The sequence below is a fragment of the Pezoporus occidentalis genome, unplaced genomic scaffold (genome assembly GCF_034315485.1).
Source record: "Pezoporus occidentalis ecotype Australia unplaced genomic scaffold, CSIRO_AGI_Poc_V1 ctg206, whole genome shotgun sequence".
NCBI classification, from domain to species: domain Eukaryota; kingdom Metazoa; phylum Chordata; class Aves; order Psittaciformes; family Psittacidae; genus Pezoporus; species Pezoporus occidentalis.
The window spans coordinates 101,986-126,930 of NW_026913921.1; the positions used below are offsets into that span (position 1 = coordinate 101,986).

A 24,945-nucleotide genomic window follows, 5' to 3' on the forward strand; every position below is an offset into this window, starting at 1 on the left:
AGACAAAACACTATAACTGAAAATAAAATTTTGTGGAGAGAAATAGTATTTAATTTTGGTTACAACACTAGTGGGAAAAATAGTGTTTATTTGACAGTGTTCATATTTCATTAACTATACTGGAAAGTTTTGGAGGTTCAGAAGAAAACTGCAGGAATAATATACGGTCTGAAAAATTTCTGTTCATAAAAAGCTTAAAAGGCTCCATCAGCAATGTATCCCAGAACAGGTTAGTAGGTGACATAATCACAATCCATGCAGGGTATTGTAAGCATTGACGTCTACACCTGGGCTTTCTTATTATCTAGAAACTAATTTTATTAATCATCCATCTCTCCTGCTCTAGAAATCTGTTCTGTGCATAACACCCTGGTGGTGCTTATACCTCAGGTGACTAGATCATATATATGTTCTTGACTCGTAGATGTCAACCTTAAGAGAAATGACTCCTCACTTCTGTATCTTTAAATTAGGTCAGCTTATCAGTAGATCTGGTCTAGACACAATAACAGTTGGGGGAAAATATCTAGTTTATGATACTGAGAACACCAATTCAGAATTGTCTAAGAGTCTAAGAACTCACCAAGGATCTTACCTGCTTGTCATTCTCTAGATGAACAAAGACCCAGCTATTAGAATTGTCCCACACTTCCTTTTAATTTCTCATTAATGTCAAAGCTAGACATCCCTTCCAGATCTTTCAAGATATATTTGCAGACAGCTCCATGCCGATCTCAGGGGTTTTTTCTTTCTTTTTTTTTTTTTTTTAAGGGAGAGGAACAGAGAGGAGAGAAAAAAAAAAAAGCAACATCCTTTCCTGCTGCTGTTTCTGAGAAAAGAATTAAAAATGGAATGCCAGATTTATGAGATATTTAACCTGAGCTGGTGTCACTGGGAACAGATGAGAAATCATGGTACAATTTCTTTCTTAGCGCTGTTTCTGGAAAATAAAATTGCCAGTTTGCGAGTTACATATCTGTAGACAGGACCAAATATGGCTTATATTCACACCAAAGTAACTTAATTGAAATCAGCGAATTTGCACTAATGTAACTGTGAGCAGAAATTGACCTTTTGTGCCCACTGGAACATAGCCCAGAAGCCGCTTGACTTACTTGTGCTTAAGGCTTGCTCTTGCATGAACATCTACTATTTTACTGGCAGTAAGTTATGTAATATTCATGGTTTAATGGTGCATATTCTACAAATAGGTTGGGTAGATGCCAGCAGACTACATACAGGCATATTTGCTTTGTTGACCTCTGTACATGTTCAATCACATGAAGTAGTTACAGCTGGGACTCCAGAAAGGAGTTCCAGCTTCCAAAATGTTGCCACTGCCACTATGCAAATGCTAGAAAACAGCCTCTGTTGTAATTAGCCTAGATTTCCTTACAATATTTGGTTACAAAGGAGTATCCATGAATATTCATGGCCAATCATTTGAATTATGAACATTCATGAATAAATCATTTGGCTGAAAACAAGGTACCGTATGTTGTGCTTCATGGCTCTTGTGATTTATTCCATAGTGCTACAATTTGTAATATTAGTAGCTACCATAAAGTTTATTTTTCAGGCTTTCATTTCCAGCTGTGACCATGGCACTCTGGGGATCAGATGAGCCTTTTCTTACACCCCTGTAAGGTCAGATCCCAGCCTAGATACATAATGCAGATTTACTGCTCTTCTAATACAAACCCTCATTAGAGCCTTTGTTCTCTTGGTGACAAAAGGGAAATATGGCACATTTCTGGACTGACACTGAGAAGGGAGACAATGCTAGAGTAAGCAGTGGAGCAGACTGCCTGGAGATACTGTGCAGCCTCCATCCTTGGAGGTTTTCCAAGATGAGACTGATCAAGACCTAGAGCAACCTGGTCAGATCAGGAAACACAATGTAAGAACTGGTGTGGTGTTAACACTAACAGCTTTGAACTAATTTACCTCTGGCTTTTAATATGCCCAGATGTAAGGAAGCAAGAGCAGTATGGAAAGTTACTTATTTTAATAAAATTTTTCATGTCTCTGTTTTTCCTGTAATGAGAGAAGTCAAATATTATCAGTACAGTCTGTAGTTGCAATGCTGTCCTTTAGAGAAAAGGCCAATAGACACCTTTTTCTTTTTTTTCCTTTTCTGTCCCTTTCTTTCCCGCAGGTACAGCATTCTGCATTTTGGCATCCCTTAGAAATAACTGAATTAGCAATGATTTGTTAATATACTCTTTCTGGCCATTAGCTAAGTTTGAAGAGCAGAGAAAATATCAAGACTGAACAAAGTTTAAATGGAGAAACAGCAAAACTAGGAGACAGAGCTTCACAGGCTATAACTACTTCTTCATAACTGAATTTCTCTAATACGGCTAAATAATAAATGGATGCAAAGCCCTTGAGACCTCATTACCAATATTTGAGAAAAAAAAGGAGGATATGTGTTTCCAAATAAACTATCAACTTTGTGAGGCCAAAGTGTGCCCTCATAACTGTAACAAAATTTCTCAGCATTAGTGAGCAGTGAGTTAGTCCTTCTTGTTCTATAGTTGCTTCATTTGGGTATGATGCAATGGTCTGAAGAAACCTTGCTTCCTAATAGGGATTGCCATCTAGATTCTACTTGCAAGAGATACAAAATGTTTCAATGTTTGAATTAAAAGTAACAGATATATTCAAGAAAAAAAAAAGGTGTAAATAAAAGACAAAAAGTACAGACAGATATCACAAACAAGCAAGAAGATGGAGGGAAAAAATGAGTGATTTATGGAATAAAAACACCTACTGCATAGACTTAGAGAAAGTAGGCAACAAAATCTTGAACTCTGGTAAAAAGTGGCTATTGTCTATCTCAAGACTCATTTGGTATAAGTACTATAACAAATTCCTTTCTAATCAGAGTTGGGGTCAGTAAATCTATGATGTTATGGCCTTTAAATGCATCTTTGCTATGAAAAGATTGTGATATAGCACCCCTGGATATAATTACACTAGTCACAGACATAAATTAGCTGGGAAGAAAATAACTTGTAATTGATTTGTGTTTGAAAAACTGTATTAAAGGAAGAGAAAGATTGAAAGACTGTTGACGTTTTACATAGTCTGCTTCTACAGCCACTGCATAGACAGGAAGAGAACAGTGGTTAAATCATTTGAATTAGAAGGAAGCAAAGAATAGAGAATGAAGCCAAATCAATGACAGGAAATCACCAATACACCTGAAGAAATCTAAGAATTACTTGGCCTCCTGTCTCAGTTTACAGCAGAGAACTCTTTCAGCATCTGTTTTGATTAAAAAAAAAAACAAACAAAAAACAAACTACAGGATAATATTGATTATCAAAGAAATACAAAATTATAAAAGGAAAGTTTGGATGTGAAATGTGGATGATACAAACCGAAGGAAAGTGCCTACATCTGCCTTCTGTGACAGCTGAACTGACTGTGAATGTGAGAATAACAGGACAGCTTGCAAGCAGGCTTAATTCAACATAATGAAAAAATTTCACATATGGAAATATAGAAGAAACCTTTTATTTCAGAAATGAAAATTTTAAAGAACTAAGAATCTATGACTTGAAGATGCAGAAGTATGTTATGTCCCTTAGTTACTTTTAGAAGAGAAGGTACTAAAGACTTGTTGATTATCCAAACAGCTGATCTGAAATTTCCTCAGCAGTCTACAAAATTAGAATTCAATTGCAAGGCATGACCAGACACCAGAAGGGAGCAGATTAGAAGACTAGAGTAGAAAAGACAAAGGGTAAACCTGATAACAGGCTTTAATATAACAGTACTAGAAAGAAGAAAGTAAGAAAATATTTCCAGTATCTGTTGGAGATAAATGGGCTGAAGTTGCAATAAAGGCAACCTTAGGAAAATATTTAAAAATAAGAAGCTTTTAAAATCAGATAAAATGGGAAAAAGACAACCTTATATTGAAAAGGGAAAAAAATCAGGTAATGAAACAGGCATATAGGGGTCATCTGAATGATGAACAAACATTTTCCCCAAAGTCTGTGGAGGAATAAAACCACTTAAGACAAGGTTAAAATAAGATGTATCTTTATATTTTGAAGGTAGCTGTTACTAAGTACCTATGAAACCCTTTGTTTCTAAACTTTATCTGATGTAATGGAGCAGATCTGTCTGCCTCAGTCTGTCTTTCATTACTTCCTGGGAATTCCTTCACAGATCTCCTTCATCTCATGTTGAACCTTTCCACAACCTTCTCCTCAAATATATCTGAGAAAATTTTTTGCACCTGGTAGTTATGGTGGAAGGCAATCAGGATTCATATTTAAACTGAACAAATTCTGAAACAATCACACAGTACTGCCTATGTGAATTTGTCTTACTGGAATCAAGTGTCAGAACAGCTGATGAATCATTATGATACAATAAATAAGAGACACACAATTAAAAAGAGATTCTGGGTATTTTAATGAGAGACCAAAGGCAGACAGCAGGAAGAGACACGTTCTTTGTCACAGGAGGATGCATTACCCTCATGTAAGAAACAGAAAGTGAGAAAATAAGAGAACTCTTCCCAGTTTCAACAATTAAAAGCAAAAGTAAATTCAGAGATAAGAAATGACTTCTAAAAATGCTTTATTTTGTTGTCTTCTTAAAGACTTGACATCAGGGTCAAATGTCTTTTCAAAAGAAGAGTGTAAATTGTCATAAAATCACATTTTTAAGAGGTTTGGTTTCTTTGTTTTTTGTGTTTTGTTTTTTTTTTAATATACTTTACCCTCTTACGATGGCAAGCCAAGAAAAGACCACGAGTCCCATGAAGAAATTGATATTAATCACTGGGAAGGAAGGAGGGCAAATACACACAGAACTAGCTGCAAGGTTTAAGAGGCATGGACTACAGAATCTCCCAGAGGAGTTAAAGCCTGACAATTAGCTCTAGGAATCCTGTTAGAATAACTAGATGGAAAATAATCTGTATTTAGATCCATTTACAACAAGCTGGTGTCATGGGACACTGTTAAGATTTGATGTGTGTCTAACAAACCATGGAAAAAAAGCCCCTCTCCCATTGTCATATAGATCTCAGCTTCTTTGTTCAATTATCCAGCTAGATTAACAAGGCTGTTAATAACAAAAGACTAAAGACCAAACTGTAGTCTGCCTTCAAGTCATACCATGAAACATGATCTTATAACATTTGTTGTAAATGAGTAACACAGTCAGATAGATAATAACAGTGGCTGCAAATTCAAAAATTCCCTTCTATGATCGCAATTATTTTCCTCTTTTAATGTAATTCTGTAATTTTATATAAAAAGATGTTATTTTTTTCAGTGAAACTAATATGGTTCAGAAAATTGTTTAAAACTATGAACAAGGAAAAAACCATCTTGAGGAGGCAATATACTCCCTTAATAACACGGGGGCATGCATTAGTGATCAGAACATAAATTGATATGAAAGTCTTGTAAGAGAGAAAAAAAACTGTTACTTAATTCTAAACTTTCTAGTTTCTACTCAGCACTGTATGTTAAATGAACCCTTTTTTATATTGGTTCTGATTTACATTTGACACTACTCTGGCAGCAAGCCTTACAAAGAACCTTAAACTGGGAGTAAATATATGGCTCACTGTAACTTAAGAACATTTTGAGGTCGTTTTATGCTGGTAGAGTGTAAGAAGATATTCAGGCTTCTGGTGTCTAGACTAAGAGGACAAAAAGGCCTTCTGCAACTCTGACAGAGCAAATATTGATGAAGAAGTGAGACAAGCAGCCATCTCACCCTCACCCCAACACTCAGCATCAGGAGAAGCATCTGAGCCAGCCAGCTGGGGCACCTGACTCTGTGAACAGGAACAAAGACTACTGCTGCTCAAAGCTGTGTCAGACGGAGCCAGCATTAAATCCACCCTGGGCACAATTCAGCTGACCCTAAAGACGTAGACTGATTCTGAGGTCAAGACTGGATTCCTGAGTTGCAAAATTACTCCTAAGACCAGGATTGTTTTCCTGCTAAAACAGCAAGATTAGCATGACTATTAACATCAGGACTGTTATTAATAATAATAGTGTTGGAATCCGGCAAGATCGTTGTTATACTTATTTTTGTACATTGAAACAACATTTGGCCACGGCACAGGAACAATCATAGTTAAGTTTATAGGATATATTGCAGATAGGTATATATAAATAACACAGCTTTGGGTCATGATCTTGTGGATCTTAATTTTATTCTTTTCGTATGAGACAACTCTTAGGTGTAACGATGCTTGAAAGTATTTAATACTTATTTTATAGCAAATGAAAGTTGCAAATACTCAAAAGCTGTAGACTTTTATTGCATGGCAATTTAAATTGTTTCCTTAAATTTTTTGCTCTGAAGATTGGAAAAAATATCAACAGAAAACTGTCAAAATGCGAATGGATCCAGTCTTGCTATTCTGAGGCTGCTGTTCATAACTGGGTAGCATAGAACTATTCAATCAAAACACATATTAGGTAATCTCAGACAATGAGGGTTCCTTTCAAATGAGACCCACCTCTCATTCCTAGGAGGAAACAGCATAGTACTACTTTCCATCCGTCCACACAGGGAAAACTAATAACCAGTCAGAGGTATACTTCTTTATCCTAGGTTATAGTATACTTTTGAGTCTTCATATACTTTAAAAACTTATTACAAATGTTCTGGCATATTAGGGTTGCTTCAGATAGGAAAAAATACACATTTAAATCAGTGTTGCAATTATTTCATTATGTTACTATATGATCAAAGGGCTGTTATGAGATTAATGAATAAGCATAATGCTAGTCAAATACTTCACACATGCTAATAAATCACCTGAAAAAAAACACATTCAAATGCCACAACAACAGCAGCTTATGTCTGTGTGATAAAATATGACATGTAATTCATGACTTGGAACTCCCAACTGCATTTCTCCACTATTCATAGTCTCGTAATATCCAATTACATTTATAAATGAAATTGCAAAAAGTTATGCCAAACAACTTTACATGTTTGTATCCACTGGGGATGTTTTATAAATTTGCCAATCTCAAACATGTCCTTAATCTCATTAAAGAGTTCACTTTTCACCCAGGGAATTTTGGCAAAATTAAAAGTTAAGTTTCTTTTATGATATGGCTGCTATTACTTTGCTCCTTGCATAGGAACTTTTATTGAATGATCTCAAAGCAGTTTACAAACTTTAATAAATAAACTGCTTATCTCATTTGTCACATAGATAAGTATTATTATCCCTTCTTTGTAGATATGAAAAAGTGAGGTATAGTAGTCCATGAATTTATTCATAAAGGTAAGAATTCTGTATAGCAATGTTTAGAGATTGCAACAGAAATTAAATTTCACAGAAAGCTGTGGTGTTTAATAGCAAACATACTTTCATCAGGAATGAACATGAAACAAAATATCAAGTTTAATTCATAATTTGGCATTCAACTATGAAATAAAAGTGTATCACCTTGAAAAAAACACCATTTTCTTCTTCCAAAAGTATTACAGGAGAGAAGACAATCTTTCCTTTTTCTTCCATGAAAAAAAGTGAAAAACAACTAAGCAAAATAACAAAGCACTCTATCCAAGATGCCAATAGATAATAAATTACAGTTTATTTTCCAGGCCCTTAGCCAAAATTATCCAGACACTAGAAAGGGAAAAAGGGCAGCATAAATTTTTTAGCATTTATTCATAAAAGCTTTTACAGTTTCAGAGCACTGAGAATGGAATACTATGTTTTAAGTTACGCATTCCACCTCTTCACCCTTTCTTTTTGCAATGAAAAGCTTTCTGCGATCTTTATCAGTGTTTCTCGTCGTGCTTTAGAAAAATAATTCTAATTGTGTCACGTTCTTTTCCGTCACTTCAGGTTCTTCTAGTGATCTCGTTGCCTTGTCACTCGTTGTCTTGTCATTTGAGCACTCTGATCAATGCCTTTGAACAGAGAGCTGGAAAAGGTAGTGGGCCAGAGGAATTGAGATAACATGCTCATACTGGCCAAGACCTGGAAGCTCAGAAAATTGTCTTCTTATGGTCTTGGTCAATTGACCATCTTAATCTTAAGGATATAAAAGTGGGCCATGCACAATGAGACCACAAGTCAATTTACCTCAGGTTTTTATTCTGACAGTGAGCAAAACCAGCAGGGTGTAAGGTCAGAGCAATTACAGACAATGCTTCACCTGTGTACTCTCCCATCCTCCAACCATTTGTTTCTCACTGATGTCCTGTGCCAGAAGTGGTCTATTTCGTAAACATCACTTAATTTTTCTCCTGTGAACTCAGCCCACTATCATTTGAACTCAGTGAAGCCACAGTTCCAGGTTAAACCTTCATGGTTTCCTTACAAAAAGAAAAGATCCCAAGAAGCCTGGTCCTGAAAAATGACAAAAAGGAAAAAGTAAATTTAAAAAGAAAAAAAAAAAGTTGTTCCCTTGCATACCCTTTTGCAGCTTCTTCATTTAGAATTGAATTGAAATATTGAGTGACACAGAGTAGCTGATCTTAGGGCAGTGATCAGGACACCTGCCTGGAATGCCGCAGTATAGAAGACAGATCCACAGGTTTCATGAAATAATTATTCAAATGTTGTTAGAAATTCTGACAACTTTAACAGAAAATAAAGAGAAAAACATCAGTACGATAACCAAAATACAACAGCTGCATTCCCCTAAAATGTGAATCAAATCTGCAGAGTTGCGGTTTAACAATTTTCACAATGAAAGTTCTCCAAACTCCAAGGTTCCAGATGGCGCTTTCAGTACCTATCTTTCGGGTGTGCTGCATTTCCTGGCACAGTGCAAATACAGAGAGGGTTATTTACATGAAAGTCCCTTGTGAAGATTTTCATGATTCACATCTTAGACTAGGACTTTAAATAATTTTTTTGCCTGTAAGATAACTATCCAAATTTAGGTATCTTTATGCATGCCCACCATTTGACAACTGGTTGCCCACAAGTTTAAAAAGTAGTTGTATTTTTTGCAGATTGCCATTGTCATTTAGACGACAAATTTGGACACTTTAGACACAAGCCTGAATTTCTGGATCTTGGTGAACTACATTTTCTTTATATTGATTATAATCACATGTTTTTCAGAAATGCTATTTGGTTCATTTTGTCAAGGGGACATGTTTTTCACTGCTTTCACCAGCTTGAAAAAGCATGGATCTACTTTGCAGTTCAGTGGATAATCTTGAGGAGTCCTAGAATTTCATAGTAGGGACCACAAAGGGCCAAAGTGTATTAGGTCTGTGTCATCCAGAATACATATTTTCTGTTCATGGATTTGCTTAATCTCTTCAATGACACAGAGTGAGAACTCCAAACCAGTGCCTGCTCATGCAATGCATATTGATCAGCTGGCTCTGTGTTAAATGGCTCTGCTGGCCAGTAAGTCCCTGCTATCATGCTGGAAAACAAGAACATTCAGTATAAGGTACCCGTTAGCCTTTTGACATTTTATTTGGTTCTTGAATAGTCTGTCTTTTCCTGCAATCAAATCTTTCCACAGATAAGCTTTGGATGGTGGTATTCTTGATAAGATGGGAGATATATGGCTTTAGCTTGATGAATTCAGGAGAGTGAGCATCTGACTTTTCTTATTCTCTCATTGGTTGGAAGGTGTCAGTGACTTGTGCATATCTATTTGTCCATATATTAATGGTCATTCCTTTGTTCTGGCTTTGCTATTATTACCTTAGCTGTGCATGGAAAACACAATTATTATGTCTTATGCTTTTATCAACATCATTAGCATAGGAAATGTGTCCAAAACCCACATAAAAGTTCACCTTGAGTCTGTTGTACTGTTTGGTCCTGACAGCAATGGCATTTGTGATTCTATTCTTTCTTAACCAGAACTTAAAGCTCTTAACTGTGAGATTATACTGCGTAGTTTGAAAGCTTTTGCGAGTCTCTGTAGTGTAATAATTTTACATTAGAGAGCATGTAATTTTAAGTTTTTGCATAACACCACACATTTTTACAGTATTACTAAACTTTGTAATTTTATCTTCCTGTGACAATTAAGTGCATACCAATGTTATGGAATTTTTCCCTCCATCACAGCTGAATGAAATTGGAATGGAGTATTATATGGTAGCTTGGGAGTTCTGATTTCTGGAAATGTAAAAGATTTTCTAGTTCCCTTGTTACATATCCATTTCACACATAACCAAATCCATCAATTTGTTCATTTTTCCCTCCAGTGACCTACAAGCTGTAACCAAAAAAATGCAACAAAAACATATCCATTGTGTACTTCTTATACAGTTCTGTTTCTACATGTACACCTAAATATTAATTAACTTTGATATTTCACAGACTACATCCTTAAAAATGCATCTGCTTTAAACGCTTGCTGCTTATAGAGGCCTCTATGGACTGGTAGAGTAAATGGTATTGCTGACAAGCTAGACACTCTATGACCTGGCCTGCTGCTCAAGATCAAACTCCAGGCTCATGTACATCTAAAAGTCAATCTGGTGTAAAACAAATAAGATCCCATGCAACACCATGCTGTGTTTAGGATGATATAATGAAAATTTTTGGTGCTATGGCATAAGCCCATTCTAATTGCAGCTCCCATAACACCTTAGAATTAAGGCAGAGTGCCAGTCATATTGCAACTATTAAAAAAAGGGTTTGATTTTTTTAGTAAATATTTGGTTTCAGTTTTTGTTTTCACAGAGGCATTTGTTCTTCCCTTTCTGATAAACCATTTAAAATTAAAAAAACAGCCATAATTTAACCCTGTGCATCATTTTTATACTATCTCAGATTAAAAAATGCATTTTAAATTCTGCATATTCATATTCTTTTTCTGGGGCTCAGGCAATGTGCTGAATGAATTTTGCTTACAGAAAATAATGGAACAGTTATCTTGTCCTGTGAGGCCAACCTAATATGTTATGCTGTCAAATTACAGATACTATAGAAAGTGGTACCAAGTCACATTTAGACACTGTTTTTCCAATCATTACCTAGCTATCACATACATTATTCAAAATAATCAATTATACTATGAAAACTAAATCAGGCTATTTCTCTGGGGTGTATTTACACCTCCAAGCTAGATAATGCTGCGCAGCCTATAACTACCATCAGGAGAAACAAAAAGAACAAAAAAAAAAACCCAGCCCCAAACCCCAGGGAATATAAGTCTCTGTGGAAATACTTTGGTAAATCCATTTTAAATATATGCTCTGCCCAAGGCTGAGATGTATATGCATACATATATACATATGCATATATTAGGAACTCAGTTGGCTACAGTGGTTAGAGAAAGAAATGTGTGTCAGAAATCTGAAACTGGATTTTTTTAGTGCAGTGAATATGCAGCAATGTTAAAGGAGTTGTACCATCTTAATGAAAAACTCTAATACATGAAATATTGTATTTTTATTTTTAGGTTGCATTTTTTAGTTCAGTTATTATTACTGTATGACCCTAAGGATGACATGTCCTATCTGCCTACAATCACGGTATAGAGCAAATCTGGTAGTAAATATAACTACATATGGAATATAAGTGTGAAAATTATTTGTAAAAATTAAGCTTTCTGAATTAAATTAACATAATTTATTTACAGGGTAATGAATGATAGAATTTGAAGGCAGTTCTGAGTCTTCAAGTCCAAACCTCTGCTTTTATGTCAATTAAATCACATACTATTTCTGGAAGACTTAAAACTAGGACTTTTCCCATACTGACCATTTTGACAGGCTGTTGCAGAATCTCAATTTATGTATGGTAAACAACACCATTCTGATTATCTGTCATTATGTGCTCATTGCAAATTTATGCCTATTTATTTTCTCTAATATATGCACCACATTTAGCCTAATTTGTCATATGTAAATAATAACAGGTTTTCACTTTTCCACTTTTCAGACTAAAAGGACATAACTTTCAGTTTTGGGTTATACAGTAGAGCTTCCTTCTTCTCTCTTATTCTTGCAGTTTGTCTTTTTTTCCAGTTAAAGGAAGGAATATTTCCTTAATTCCTTTAGATATACCTTACAAATATTGAGTTACACAGTTCCATTTTCACATTATTTTGGAATCAACCAATACAGTCAGATATTTCTCCTCCTCACTCATTTCCAAAGGTTGGCCTCTAAGTAAAGCAGGAGATCTTGTGAACAGTGTAAAAGTGCATGACGGTGCACATAAATACATTAAATTTGCCTCTATTCTGTAAATCCAGTCCTCAAGTTTCTCTGTATGATATTTTCACCCATGACTACACATATGATGCCTCTCGACATAATTTCAGCTATGAATTTTATTAGTTCACACCTGGTTTGCACAAAGTCTTTACTGAATGTATTTAATAAGATTAATCCCAAGATCAGTCTTTGAAGAACCTACAAGTAACCTTTTCCCAATTTGAAATGTCCCCTTCTAATAATATCCAATTTTGTCTCTCTTGGCCAGTCTTTTACTTACATTACATTTTTAGTTCTAATTCCTATGTTATCCAATTTAACTAGTAATTTTCTCTCTGACACCATATCAGATGATCTACTGAAACCCAGACAGATTAGATCTACTGTGTGTCCTTTAACTAGAAAATCAGTTATCACAGAATAATATCAAGTTACTATGACACAATCTATCTTCACAAACCTTTCTTATATTTTTATCATATTTTCCACCTGCCTTTATGTCTTCAATTAGCATTATCTTACAAATACATTTAAATATTCTTTGCACTACGGAAGAAAGGCTATCAAAAAAACAGCAATGTAACCATATTATTTTCTCCTTTGTTATGTATAGGATATTTACATACACCCCCAAAAAAAGTTCCTGTTCTTGAAACTTGTCTTGAAGTTAAGGTTTAAAAAGATCTTGTCTCTCTACATATTGTGGAAGTGTCAAAGATGCCTTCAAGGTTACATACTTACCTCCACTGAAAATAAGTTATGTACACCGCTTCACACAACGGCCAATATCCATTAGTCCTAAAAATGACATAAATTCCTAAATCACTAAAGTATTTTTTGGAGTATTTTTCAAAGTATTTTTCAAAGTATTACATGCAAGTTCTACTTGGCCAGGGAGAGAGAAGCAAACTCTAGTTGTGCTAACCTACCTCCTTCACAGGCGTTGTTATTAAATTAATTATTTAATTAATATATTTAAAAAAATATATATTTCATCATGTCAGATGAAAGATATTATTAACATACAAATTAACAATGGATTTATCAGCTTTTTCACTAGGTAGTTATTATTCAGCCTGTCAAGCCACAGAGCCGTGACTGAAGGTATATGAGCCAACTTCTGTAGCTGTCTAATCGCTGTTTTCAGGGAAACTGAACATCAACATAAAGGAAATGCAGTCTCTCTTTTTACAAAATGCAGAACTCTCTTTTTACAAAACTAGGAAAGAAATTTTGAAAACTTTTCTCAGAGTATTTCTCACATTTTCAGGTTTAGATCAGGCCTGGATCAGGCCTGGAAGAAAGTTGTAAACTTTCCATCCACTCTTTTTTTTTTAAACAAACCTTCTACCTGAGTTATAAAAAGGCATCCTAACCCCCCTAACTGTTTCACCTAAAGTCTTATTTCAGATTAGATGAATTATTTCACCAAGTCATAAAAATTGGTTCTCTTGCTTTGTATCCCCATGCTCATCCATGGCCTGGTTTCACAGATTGAGGCACTCATTCCACTCTTAAAGGTGTAGCATGAGAATTTTACAGCCACACAGGCTCCCAAAAAGAGAATATCAATACCAAAGAAGAGGGAAATACAATTTCCACAAAACATCTGTGCTTTTCCTTGATATATCAAGGCTTGAACTCAAGATTTTGCTAATCTCAGTATTCAAAATTTACAGAAAAAAAAATTATTTCCACAGAAATGCAAAAAAAGAAAAAAAGAGAGAAAACAGACTTCCTTATCCCTAAGTTTTATTCCTACTTTTGTCATATTCGTTTGTTTCACATAAAAACCCCACTCTTTTCTCCTACAGCTGTCTTTCTGATTTAGGCGTATAACTCTCACACTCATTTTAGATGACGGTTTTCTTAGCCTGGTCCTCTTTAATCACTAGAAGGAGTTTTGAAATCCTAAAAGGATCAGTTCTGTTCAATTCTGTAGCTTCTTTAAGTAAACTTTCAAAAGACAGTGACTTTTCTCCATTTTATAGAGTGAAAAATAAAACACCTGGTTTAGATTCATTCTTTAATTAGGAGCCTTAAACTAAGAAACAAATTAGAGGGACTTGATCCTGCACTATCTCTTATTTTTGATCTTTATGCTATGGCATATCTATACAAAGGTGTATTTTTTCTAAATAAATATATTTATGAATTAAAACATTCAAGGGCTTTGATCCAACAGGACATTTGCTGATGTGCTAAATTTCAAACACATGAGCCATAGCTCATAGCATAGTCAGGGAGATTATTTCTGCAAATGTTCCAATGGGAGAGAGAGCATTTAAGAGCCAAGCTGTATATTGAATTAACCATTTGAGAATATGTCTGGGTTTTACATTTTCTGCTTTATAAAGAGTTTTACTATAAAATGTTAAGTGGCCTTTTCAGCTGAAACTCTGTAGAGCTAAGGTGGCAAAACCCTCTGTGCATACTATATTACTTCTGATCTGAAGTACATGGGTTTCCAGTGACCTGTCTGCAAGCATCTTGCTGAAAAATGTCACAATTAGCAGCAGACTCCTGCTGAGGGTTTGATTGCACAGTAAAGAACTAACTTTGCACCTCTGGAAGTTTGACTTTAATTGAAAAGGTCTCTGTTGGTTTCAGTTTATTCCCCACTTATCCTTTGTCCATATTACAACATCATCACATAATTTAGTGTGATGAACACAGCAGTTTGAATGTGAGGGAGCATGAGGAACAAGGGGGGATACAGCCCAGATCGGTCCATAGGCAGCAAAGAAAATGATATCAGCATACAGGCGTAAGTGTAAAAAAGTAAAAGAAATGAAAAAAATAGCAAACAGGTGGACAGATGGCTGGAGACTGGTGAACAGACAAAACTGTTACCGTGAATTTGGAGAAAAAGCACAGTTTACACCAGCCTGTGCCAAAGGGTTTAATTCTGGGAGTAACTGATGGCATTGGAAAGTGGTAGCACTCACACCTGTAAAAAGGATTGTACCTCTGTAACCAGGGTGTGGGAGAGTGTTGATTTAAAGGAGGACTTTAAGAATTAATTCTAGCAATTCTTGTGCTTTAGCACATTACTAAGCACCAATTTAGATGTTGTAAATTCTTTTATGCATGTTCTCAGTCTGCTGCAGTCATGAAGTAATGCACTTTAACCTAGTCTATAGTAAAAATGTCTTGAGATAAATCATTTTATCTAACACTTGAAAATGTCTAATAGCATCCATGTTATGGATCAGCTGGATCATTTTAATTCACTGGGAGACAACATGCCCAGCTGCCACTTCAAGTTTTAGATCCCACAAACCTCTGATAACTCAGAAACATACCAAATACTACAGACGCTCAATGCTGAGTAGCAAAGTCTCTTAGAGGTACCTTAGCATGTACAGGCCTGCTCAAAGCCCTAATCTCTCATCAAAGCTGCCAGAAACTAGGAGTTATCTCAAGAAAAAGCCCAGTTCCTTGGTGCTTCTTTTATATCTTACAGGTCCCCCTTCAGGTGGGAAGTCAGATGTCATTAGTTACACCCATCCTCCCTTTAATTTAATTTGAAACCTTAGATGTCCTCTGAAGAGATCTTCTTACTCTCAGTATTTCTATATATTCTAGATATTTCTCAATGAAATCAGTGAACTTCTTTCACTTTCTGAAATACTTTTAGAATTTGGTTCCTAAATTTACTGCACCTCAGACAAGTTTTTCATAGCTGCCAATAATTTCTTGATTTTCCTTTTTGCCCATGTATAGTCCCAATGTATATTCACTGAATCATAAAATTTTAAAGGAAGACTAAAAGTACCCCTCGGTGACTGCCCATTGGGATGGTGGGTTTGCCGATAGAAAAGGGAACCCAAATTGTGACAGATGTGCTTCACACAAACCAACCATCATAACGATCATCATGTGCCTGCAGCAACCAAGAGACTGGAAACACTGAGGTGAAAAAAGCCTGCAGAGGGGGGTTTCTGCTTATCACCTAGCTCAAAACCAGGTAAGAAGCACCCATCAATGCTGCCACCTCCATCATCAGCTCTTCTTCCACTTGTAAATTAAAAGGGAGCAAGACCTGTTCCTGTGGTTTTGCAGATTTTTTTAGTTGTTAGTGCATGCTGTGATGGAATCTTGGTCTGTGTGAGCAAGTGCTTTGGCACAGAGAGCCGAGGTTTGGGTATCACCTCCATGGGACTGTTGTCAAAGGCAGCTTGTATGCGGTGCAACATTTCACAGGTAGAAAGATAAGTTGCATGGACATGGTGCTCACCCCATAGACCCAGAAAGTGGGTCTTGGTCTATTTTATTCACTGGTAAAGCCAGAGCATCCTCCATGCGTGCTGTGATACATATGTTTAAGTCCAAGGACACAGAAGAGGAACCTAAATTTGGGCCGGTCACTTCCAAAATGGATGTGGCAGCTATTATCTCATAGTTAAGAATTCTCCCAAAAATATGACAGGAAGTCATTGGCTTTTCCTCCTGTCAGTTGGCTTTCTGAATGATGTCTGTTGTGATTCTAGTTTGCGGTCCTGAACTCTTCTGATGCTTTCTTTTGGGGAGGGAGAGGCTAATTCAGAACTTTCCTTGGGCAATGTTGAGCCTGGAAGCTTCTTGCTGGCACTGGAATTGTACATTCTTCTGCTTTTGTCAGCATTTTGGAGGATAAAAGGTAAATGTTCCCTGTCATGGATGTGTGCAAGAATTATAACCAGATATAGCCTTCCTGGATGATGATTCTTGGATAATTTTGGCAGATACAGAAGAAGTCTGTGCTTTGGTCTAGCCTGTTCTACCGGCTTTTCCTTGCCAGATTAAATTTGCCTTCTAAAAAAAAAATCCTTCAGTTTATTTAAAATATTTTCAGAGCAATTGGATTTTTCCTACATTAATGAGCACATGTTTTGTTTTATGAGTCTTACACAGAAAGAAGCTGGGGAATTATTTAGCTTAAAAGAAAATATTAGAACTTGTCAAAATCTTTGCTGCTGTTGTTGTTATTGTACAATGCCCTATTCATGCAGATGAACAACAAATATGCTTCTATAAATTGAATCTGACTCTGGTGGACCCAAGAATAACCCAAAGCACAAAACTAGGAAAAAAAATTGAGACACAGAAAATCTCTCTCATTATTTTACTATAAAAATCTTAATTAGTCCCAAAGGCTTTTGTTCTAAAATTCAGGTAGGTAAGGCATAAAAACTTTTTGTCAAGCAGACTATGCAAAAAGTAGGACAGTGACACAAAAAGAGTTGCAAATGAAGCTAGACTTGTATTCTAACAAGTGAAATATTTATAAACCTACAGAGTTATCTGTCCATGAAACAGGGTAGTATAACTGCAGAAATTAATATATTATTTTAATTGAATTTATCCTTGAAAATTAATAGAATTCTACCAATCTTTGAGGCAGAAAGTGACCATACATTTGTTTCTATATTACAGGGGAAAGATTATTAGTGTGTTGTAGCATGACAGTTGCAAATTAAATTTCAAAGTTCACAGCAATTTGAATATCATAGGGAAATTATCTTTCCTTGTCTATATCTTTCAGATTCCACAGCTAGGACATAAAGACTAGGTTTATAATAGTTTTACTTCCCCGAACTATTACCCACAGCTATATTATAGCTAAACTAAAAGCTCCAGTTCTAGAAATGCACAGAACAAATCAGTAAATGCATGATAGCTTCTGGCACCTCATGACAGGAAATCAGTGCTTGACTGTGGCACATGGAGAAATATATCTTGAATTCCTGAGTTATGTTTCAACTTGGCTTCTGTTTACAGTCTGTGATTAAATGTTCATACAAAACTGTGCTCCACTCCAAACTTTGGTGTATGCATTGGAAAACAAAAAGGCACTTTGCTTACTCTAGAGGTGAAGTCATCCTCTTATTTTAAAACCAGTCTGGGTAGCTGAAATAATGTTCTCATTTACCTTTGTTGTGATTGAAGATACAGTTCTGACATGCTAATCAACTTTTGAGATGTGAAACTTGTACTTCAATATTTGAGTGCTTCGATTATAAAATTAATAGTTAATCTTATAAGTTATTTCCTATAGGTTTGTCTAGCATCTCTTTGTAGAAAGTTAGTTTCAATCTGAGCATGGCAAGGACATCTGCTTTTGTGAATGACAAAGGTAATCCCACATGCACTGGGTGTGAGACAGGTGTGATGGCAGTAAGTTGTACATATGCACAGAGGAAAAAACCGGACAGAAACCCTCCTAAAATATATCTATGGATCTTCAGTACTGGAGCTAGATGGGGTGAAAATTGTCAATTTAACTCCTTATTGCAAACCTAGACATTAAAACTGAAGTCTTAATGATTTCTCTATACACATATGGGAGGAAATGGTATAAAAACCCCTTGATTTATAAAGTGGGGGTTGTTTTGTTTGTTTGTTTGTTTGTGGGGTTTTTTACCCTGTTATGTTGTACAGGGAAACAGGATGCGCCTTACCTTCTGGTCAGCTAAATATTAGATCATATTCCCTTCTGGTCAGCTAAACATTAGATCATATTCCCTTCCCAGTTATAGCCTTCAGCCATTTCAAAAGGGACAGGGGAGAGAAACAAAAAGCAGTGGGAAAAAAAAAACAATCTTTATTTATGGCAATACAGACATCAAAATTTCTTTGCCCAGATAGAAATTCAGAGATACACAAGCATAGATCAGTAAAGGAGCAGTTCCTGGTAGGTTCTGATGCTAAAGAATGGACTTTTCTGCAAGCATTTTCTTCCCCCATCAGCTCGCACAGTATTTTCTGTTTATTCACTCGGTACTATTCATTGATCAATTACTCAGCTGTACTTGGCATGAGGAAAGTAAGAGTTCACTGGTGAATCTGAAAGCAGGCAACATGCTTGTATTCGGTGTTCGTGCTATTAAATACTTGTGGACTGTATTCTGTAATCTATAGATATTTTTATAAGAGGTAATCCATTATTTTAAATAAGAAGGATTCAGTACTTCAAGTATGCTGACTTTTCTGGGGGAGGAAAAAAGGTATACCCCAATAGTGTATGGAATATTTATTTATGTATGGGAGTACCAGTAAGAAAGTAGCCTTAGAAAACTTCCAAGTATAGACCTATGGAACTATGATATTTTTGTTAGACATTATTCATATAGAATCATAGAATCATACAATGGTTAGGGTTGGAAAGGATGTTATCTTCTGTATGTATCAGTATATAGTTGGGATGATGATACTTCAGGATTTTTCCTAGAATCATATAATAGTTTGTGTTGGAAGGGACCTTAAAGATCATCTAGTTCTAAACCTCTGCCTTGGGCAGGGACACCTTCCACTAGATCAGGTTGCTCAAAGCCCCATCCAACCTGGCCTTGAATTCTTCCAGGAATAGATCTCCACAACTGGTCTGGACAAGTGCCAATACCTCACCATATGTATAGTGTTACACAGATGCTGAATAAGTTTTATATATATATATATATATATATATATGGAGAGAGAGAGAAAGGTATGAGCCTCTAGGAATGGTGCAGTCTTGTTCCAAATAGGTGAAGGCTGAAAAGCCAAATTGCACCACTTATCATGAGAACAACGCTACTGCAGAAGGGATGAAACCCCTTTACTTCTCACTGGTAATTCTGTGCCTGTGTATCTTTATAGGAAGAAAGAGAAAACTTCTGTAAAGATTTTAAAAATATCTTAAGAAAATTATAATACAGTAATAAAGGAAAAGGGAAAAACATTTCATAAATAATAGCACAAGTATAATGTATCTTCAATATTTACAGAAGGGTATATTTTTAATATATTCATTGTAAAAGTTCAAAAAAGCTTTTGACCAATTGCATGAAGCTTTCTCAATATTATATTAAGAATGTAAAACTCAAACTTTATACTTATTAGAAAACTAGACCATAACTCCCAAGACCTATATGAACACGAAAACATTTGCAGAGTTTGGCCACCTGATATCACTGAGAACGTAACCCAGTTATAAATTTATTGTGAGGATACTTGCCTGTGTCAGCCAAAATCCAAAACCCATAGCAAACTCCAAAAAAGAAAAAGCAAGACAGTTTCAACCAAATCCGAATCTGATCTCTGGATTGACCAAGTTTTTTTTCTAGGAATCTACCAAAATGCAACAGATTTTAACGTCATATCCTGTAACCAATAGGAGGAACCTTCCCTTCGGGACCAGTCTGGGCTGGGTGGTGTTAATTATGTATGTTTTTTAAAAAATAATCTTTTGTTTATTTAAAATGTATTTGCATTCTGAGGAAAAAAAAAAATCAGCCTTCAAAGTCTTGTAAAAGGTGTTTGTTTCAAAGTGTGGGTAAACATAACTAAAACCCATCAGGCTGATTTTTATGATACAGAAGAGGGTTTAAGCTAATTAAAGTATAACACTACAAAATATTCTTTCACCTTTACTTCCACAATCCATAATCCTGGTTCATATGGTCAAATATTTCATGAATATCACGATTAGATGCCTCAATCTGCTTCTTGTATACAGAGTTTTCAGCTGCCCCAATAATATATCTATGTATACCTATATCAATATTGTGTTAATTGCTGAGGTGAGTAGCTCGAGAGAAGACGCTTTCAACACCTGAGCAGGGGGAAGCTCAGTGTCCAGGAACCTGAGCTCAGAGCACAGAGAGTGCCTGCACTGACCTCCTGAGGGGAAGGTGCACAATGGGAAGAGCTGCACTCGGTGCTCCCTGGTGGAGGTCCTCCTGCAGCAGGTGGCTGAGCTGTGGGACGCTGTCAATAGGATAAAAAATGCAAGGGAAGCTGAGAGCAAGCAGGGCTGCCTGCTCCAGGACCAAACCCAATTCCTAGGTGCAGGTAAACATGAAGCAGAACCTGTGTTACAGAGCTATGAATACACACATATACAGTGAAAATACACAACAGATGACTCTATAAATCATGAACAACACAAATGGTCTGATCCTATTCCTCCTTTCTGGCTAGATGGACTTAAAGTTTACTGGTGGAAGGCATGTATGTCTGGCACTCCCTTAATTTATAGGCACATCACACTCATTTGAGGTTCCCTTGGGCTCTGCCCCAAATATGACTCTGTCCAGACCTATGCCCAGATCCTAGGACACTTCATCCAGCTTCAGTTCTTACCTTGGGTCTTTTCACAGTCTGATTTTCTCCTACAATCTGGGTAGCACAGCTCGCACTAGGTAGGAATAGAGTGCATCAAGAAGGCAGAACAGAGTGCAGCAATCAGGTGCAGGGGTTGATCATACTGACCAAACACTTGTTTACATGCCCTCTCTATCTTCCTTCCTCTCTATTTTTCTATGCTTTTTTTTTTTTTTTTACTCATACACCTTGATCCCTTACTACCTCTACCCTTTTTGCTGTGTAGATAAACAACCCGTCCCTAATTGCTTTTTCTCAAAGGACCCACTTTGGGTACCTCAATACTCAAATTTAGTATTTTTGTAATTATTATCTAGGTCACCTTGGTTTTACATTGTACTACTGGTAGGTTAAGTTGAAGTTGTTGGCTTTGCAAGACTGATCACCAAAAAGCTTCCAAAGCTCCCTTTCAAGTATTTGTGAACTTTCTTCCAGGAATTTTTCAAATTCAGTATTTCTTATATTCTGTTTACTTTGCTAAACCTCAGGATAGGACCTACTGATCTACATATATGCTTTAACAAAGCTTAAATTTTAGTTGCTACTGCCAGAAAAGTGTCACCACTAATATTTTTTCTTTAATTTCTAGATAAGGATTTTTCTTAATTAATTCAAATAATTGCAATCCTGATTTTTTTCTAGATTGTAAGCATATGCTATGCATGCTTTCTAGAAAAACTGGTCATCTAAGCCACACTAAATCTTGAGCAACTATTGCAAAATAGGACAGGAATAACAGATAGTAAATAACTTATTTTCTGATACAAATTTTCAGACAATTGATTACTTCAAGTGTTCTTACATTGATTCCCAATTTGCTTAGTACTCTCCTACAATAAAATAGCCTATGTGTGCAGCCAAGAAATTGTGTTTAAAATTTTTACACAAGTAATAAACGTTATTCATTGCCAAATTCTGTATACTGCCTTTAAGATCCAAAAAAGGCATGTTTAATATATTTTTCTTTTTTTTTCTTGGATAACAGCTATCTTTTTTCATACTAATATGAGAGACCTGGGATACTCCTCCCACATGAGCCAGTGTTTACGGACTCAGTCCCTACTCCTCAGTCAACATGCCAGAATCTGTGCTAAAGTAGATTAGCTTTTAATCATTTGAAACAGGAGACAGACAATGGATCTTTAAAACATCTTCTGTGATTCAGTGCAGGCTGGTATTTTATAACTGTGAGTTACATAAGATGCAGCTCAGTGTATGCTCTCTTCTACATGCAAAGCAAACTGTATTAAACTGGGGAGAACAACTGAATTTCACAGTCGGAAGAATGCATTAGATTAAAATGATGCTTAATCGTAGATATACAAAGCTGTGTTTAGGCACAGAAAATATTTCAAGAGAACAAAGTGCTAGACACAGGTATTTAAAGAGCTGTTTATTTGCTTTAGCATTTACAAACAGGTGGACAGGGTAAAAGAGACTGGCAATCTTCCTCAAATTAATTTTCAGCTGAGGGGTCTGTTTTATTAAGGTGATAAGCAACTTACATTGAATTACTATACAAAAAGTTACCTAAACCTGTGAATCTGAGGTTATCTAGAAAATGAGGAAAAAAAAGTTGTATTTATGAATAGTGATAAGAAATGTGCAAGTGCTGTAGGCCAGATAAGTTAATTATCTAATGTAAGGGGCTGTGGAACCCCTTTAATTGAGCAATGTTTGAAATGGAATTTTACTTTCTTTCAGCTTGGCAAAGCTTTCTTATTGCAAGGTACCAAAGTATTCTCTTTACTAATGATTGTTATTCAATGTGCTTTATAAAGACCATTTTTCCCCCTTAAATCTGACAAATTTAACTTAGAAAGAGGGATAAGTATTTATTTTCTTGTGTTTGGATGTACAGAAAACTTTTAACTGCTAATTTTCAAAAGGTAGATTTAGATCAAAGGGTTTCTTCAGGACCAAAACACTTACGTGAAACTTCTTGCCTGACTGCTATCCTATCTGCCTCACACGCACCCCTTTGCCCTTGTCTTCCACAATTCTTTTCATAGAATGTATCTTGTACCCGTTACCTGCTGGTATCCTTATTGCTCATTTTTATTTATACACAGTTGGTGTATGATAGTACTAATGAAAGTATCAAGCCACATGAGATGATGGAGCTTGTAAATGGGCAGAAACTGTAGAACAGTGGTTGGAGCCCGTATTCCTGAATGCTGGTGATGTCCTCAGATGCTGAAATTCCCTTCGTCCTAGTGCTCGCTGAACTGGTTTAAAAACAGAAAGAGCCTTTTCATAATATTAGATAAGGTTATTGGTTTGGGGGGTTTCGTTTGGGGTTTTTATTTTTTTTTTTACTGCTTAATATTCTCTTCCACAGCTTTTGCTTTTTTAATGGTTTCATGTGTTTTTCCTCTGAACAAGCCCTATGTCAACTTCTGCAAATATTTTCTGTTTCCTCGCACAATATTAGATATCTTTCTCAGTATTTCCGTTCAGGGACACCTAAATTTATCTGCATACTGTGAAAAACTACTGAGAGCAAATTTGAAGACTACTTTTGAAGAAAACAGTAGGATAAAAAGGTCTTTTACCTTGTCTGGGTATCTTAGTCTGATTCTTCAAAGTCTGAGCCTTTAATTTCCAGTCCTGCTATAAGCCATATATCATGACCTTTCTAAGTGGGTGGAAATCACAGGAAGACAAATAAAAAAAGGAACTGAAGAAAGAAGAAGGAAACGACAATTATAGCAGTAAGGACAATGAGTAGTTCCAAAGCACTGTTTCTGTTAGTTTAATGGGTAAATTTTGTTTTTTGTTTTTTTTGAGTATAGTCTGGATAGTGTATTCCCGAAGAGCCACCAAACAATTCAGACGTTTCTGTTAAGTAATTGAATTATCTACTTATTGAATTACATGTATATTTTACATATGTCCCTTTTTTCCATTGCTGACTTTTCCAGTATTATTATTAAATACTGAAGAATTATATATCCATAAAATTTTTCACATTTTTATATTCACTTGGATATTGTAAAATAAATAACATCTTTCTGTAATATGCACATATGACAAAATACTGAAAGCAGTAAGGCTGCAACAGATCTTATTTTGTTGATCTGAAACAAAAAAAAATGTGAATTGTAGGGATTATCCTAGTAAGTCTCTATAACACATATGCACACAGAAACACAAATTTTATCCAAACCAAATGAATTCTCATAACAAACTATCTCTAATATAGTGTTTTATTGTCACTATATTTCTGAAATGAAAGCAGAAAACAGCATTTAAAGTGACACTGTAATGTCACTGTCAAAAATATAGTCACTGTCAACCTTATGAAGTTTAACCATGCCAAGTGCAAGGTCCTACACCTGGGTCGGAGCAATCCCAGGCACAGCTACAGGTTGGGCAGAGAAGAGATTCAGAGCAGCCCTGCAGAGAAAGACTTGGGGGTGTTGGTTGATGAGAAAATGAACATGAGCCGGCTTCAGTGTGCGCTTGCAGCCCAGAAAGCCAACCGTATCCTGGGCTGCATCAAAAGGGGCATGACCAGCAGGTCAAAGGAGGTGATCCTGCCCCTCTACTCTGCTCTTGTGAGACCTCACCTGGAGTATTGTGTGCAGTTCTGGTGTCCTCAACATAAAAAGGACATGGAACTGTTGGAACAAGTCCAGAGAAGGGCCACGA

General features: G+C 36.0%; 1 long non-coding RNA gene across 1 annotated transcript; it reads right to left on the reverse strand.

The window, feature by feature from the left end:
• Positions 1–7,455: 7,455 nt before the first annotated feature.
• Positions 7,456–8,518, reverse strand: LOC134163747 (uncharacterized). The gene is made up of 3 exons (XR_009964828.1): positions 8,161–8,518; positions 7,601–7,639; positions 7,456–7,521 (listed from the first exon to the last, which is right to left on the reverse strand). It is a non-coding gene; the product is annotated as an uncharacterized LOC134163747 (long non-coding RNA).
• Positions 8,519–24,945: the final 16,427 nt, after the last annotated feature.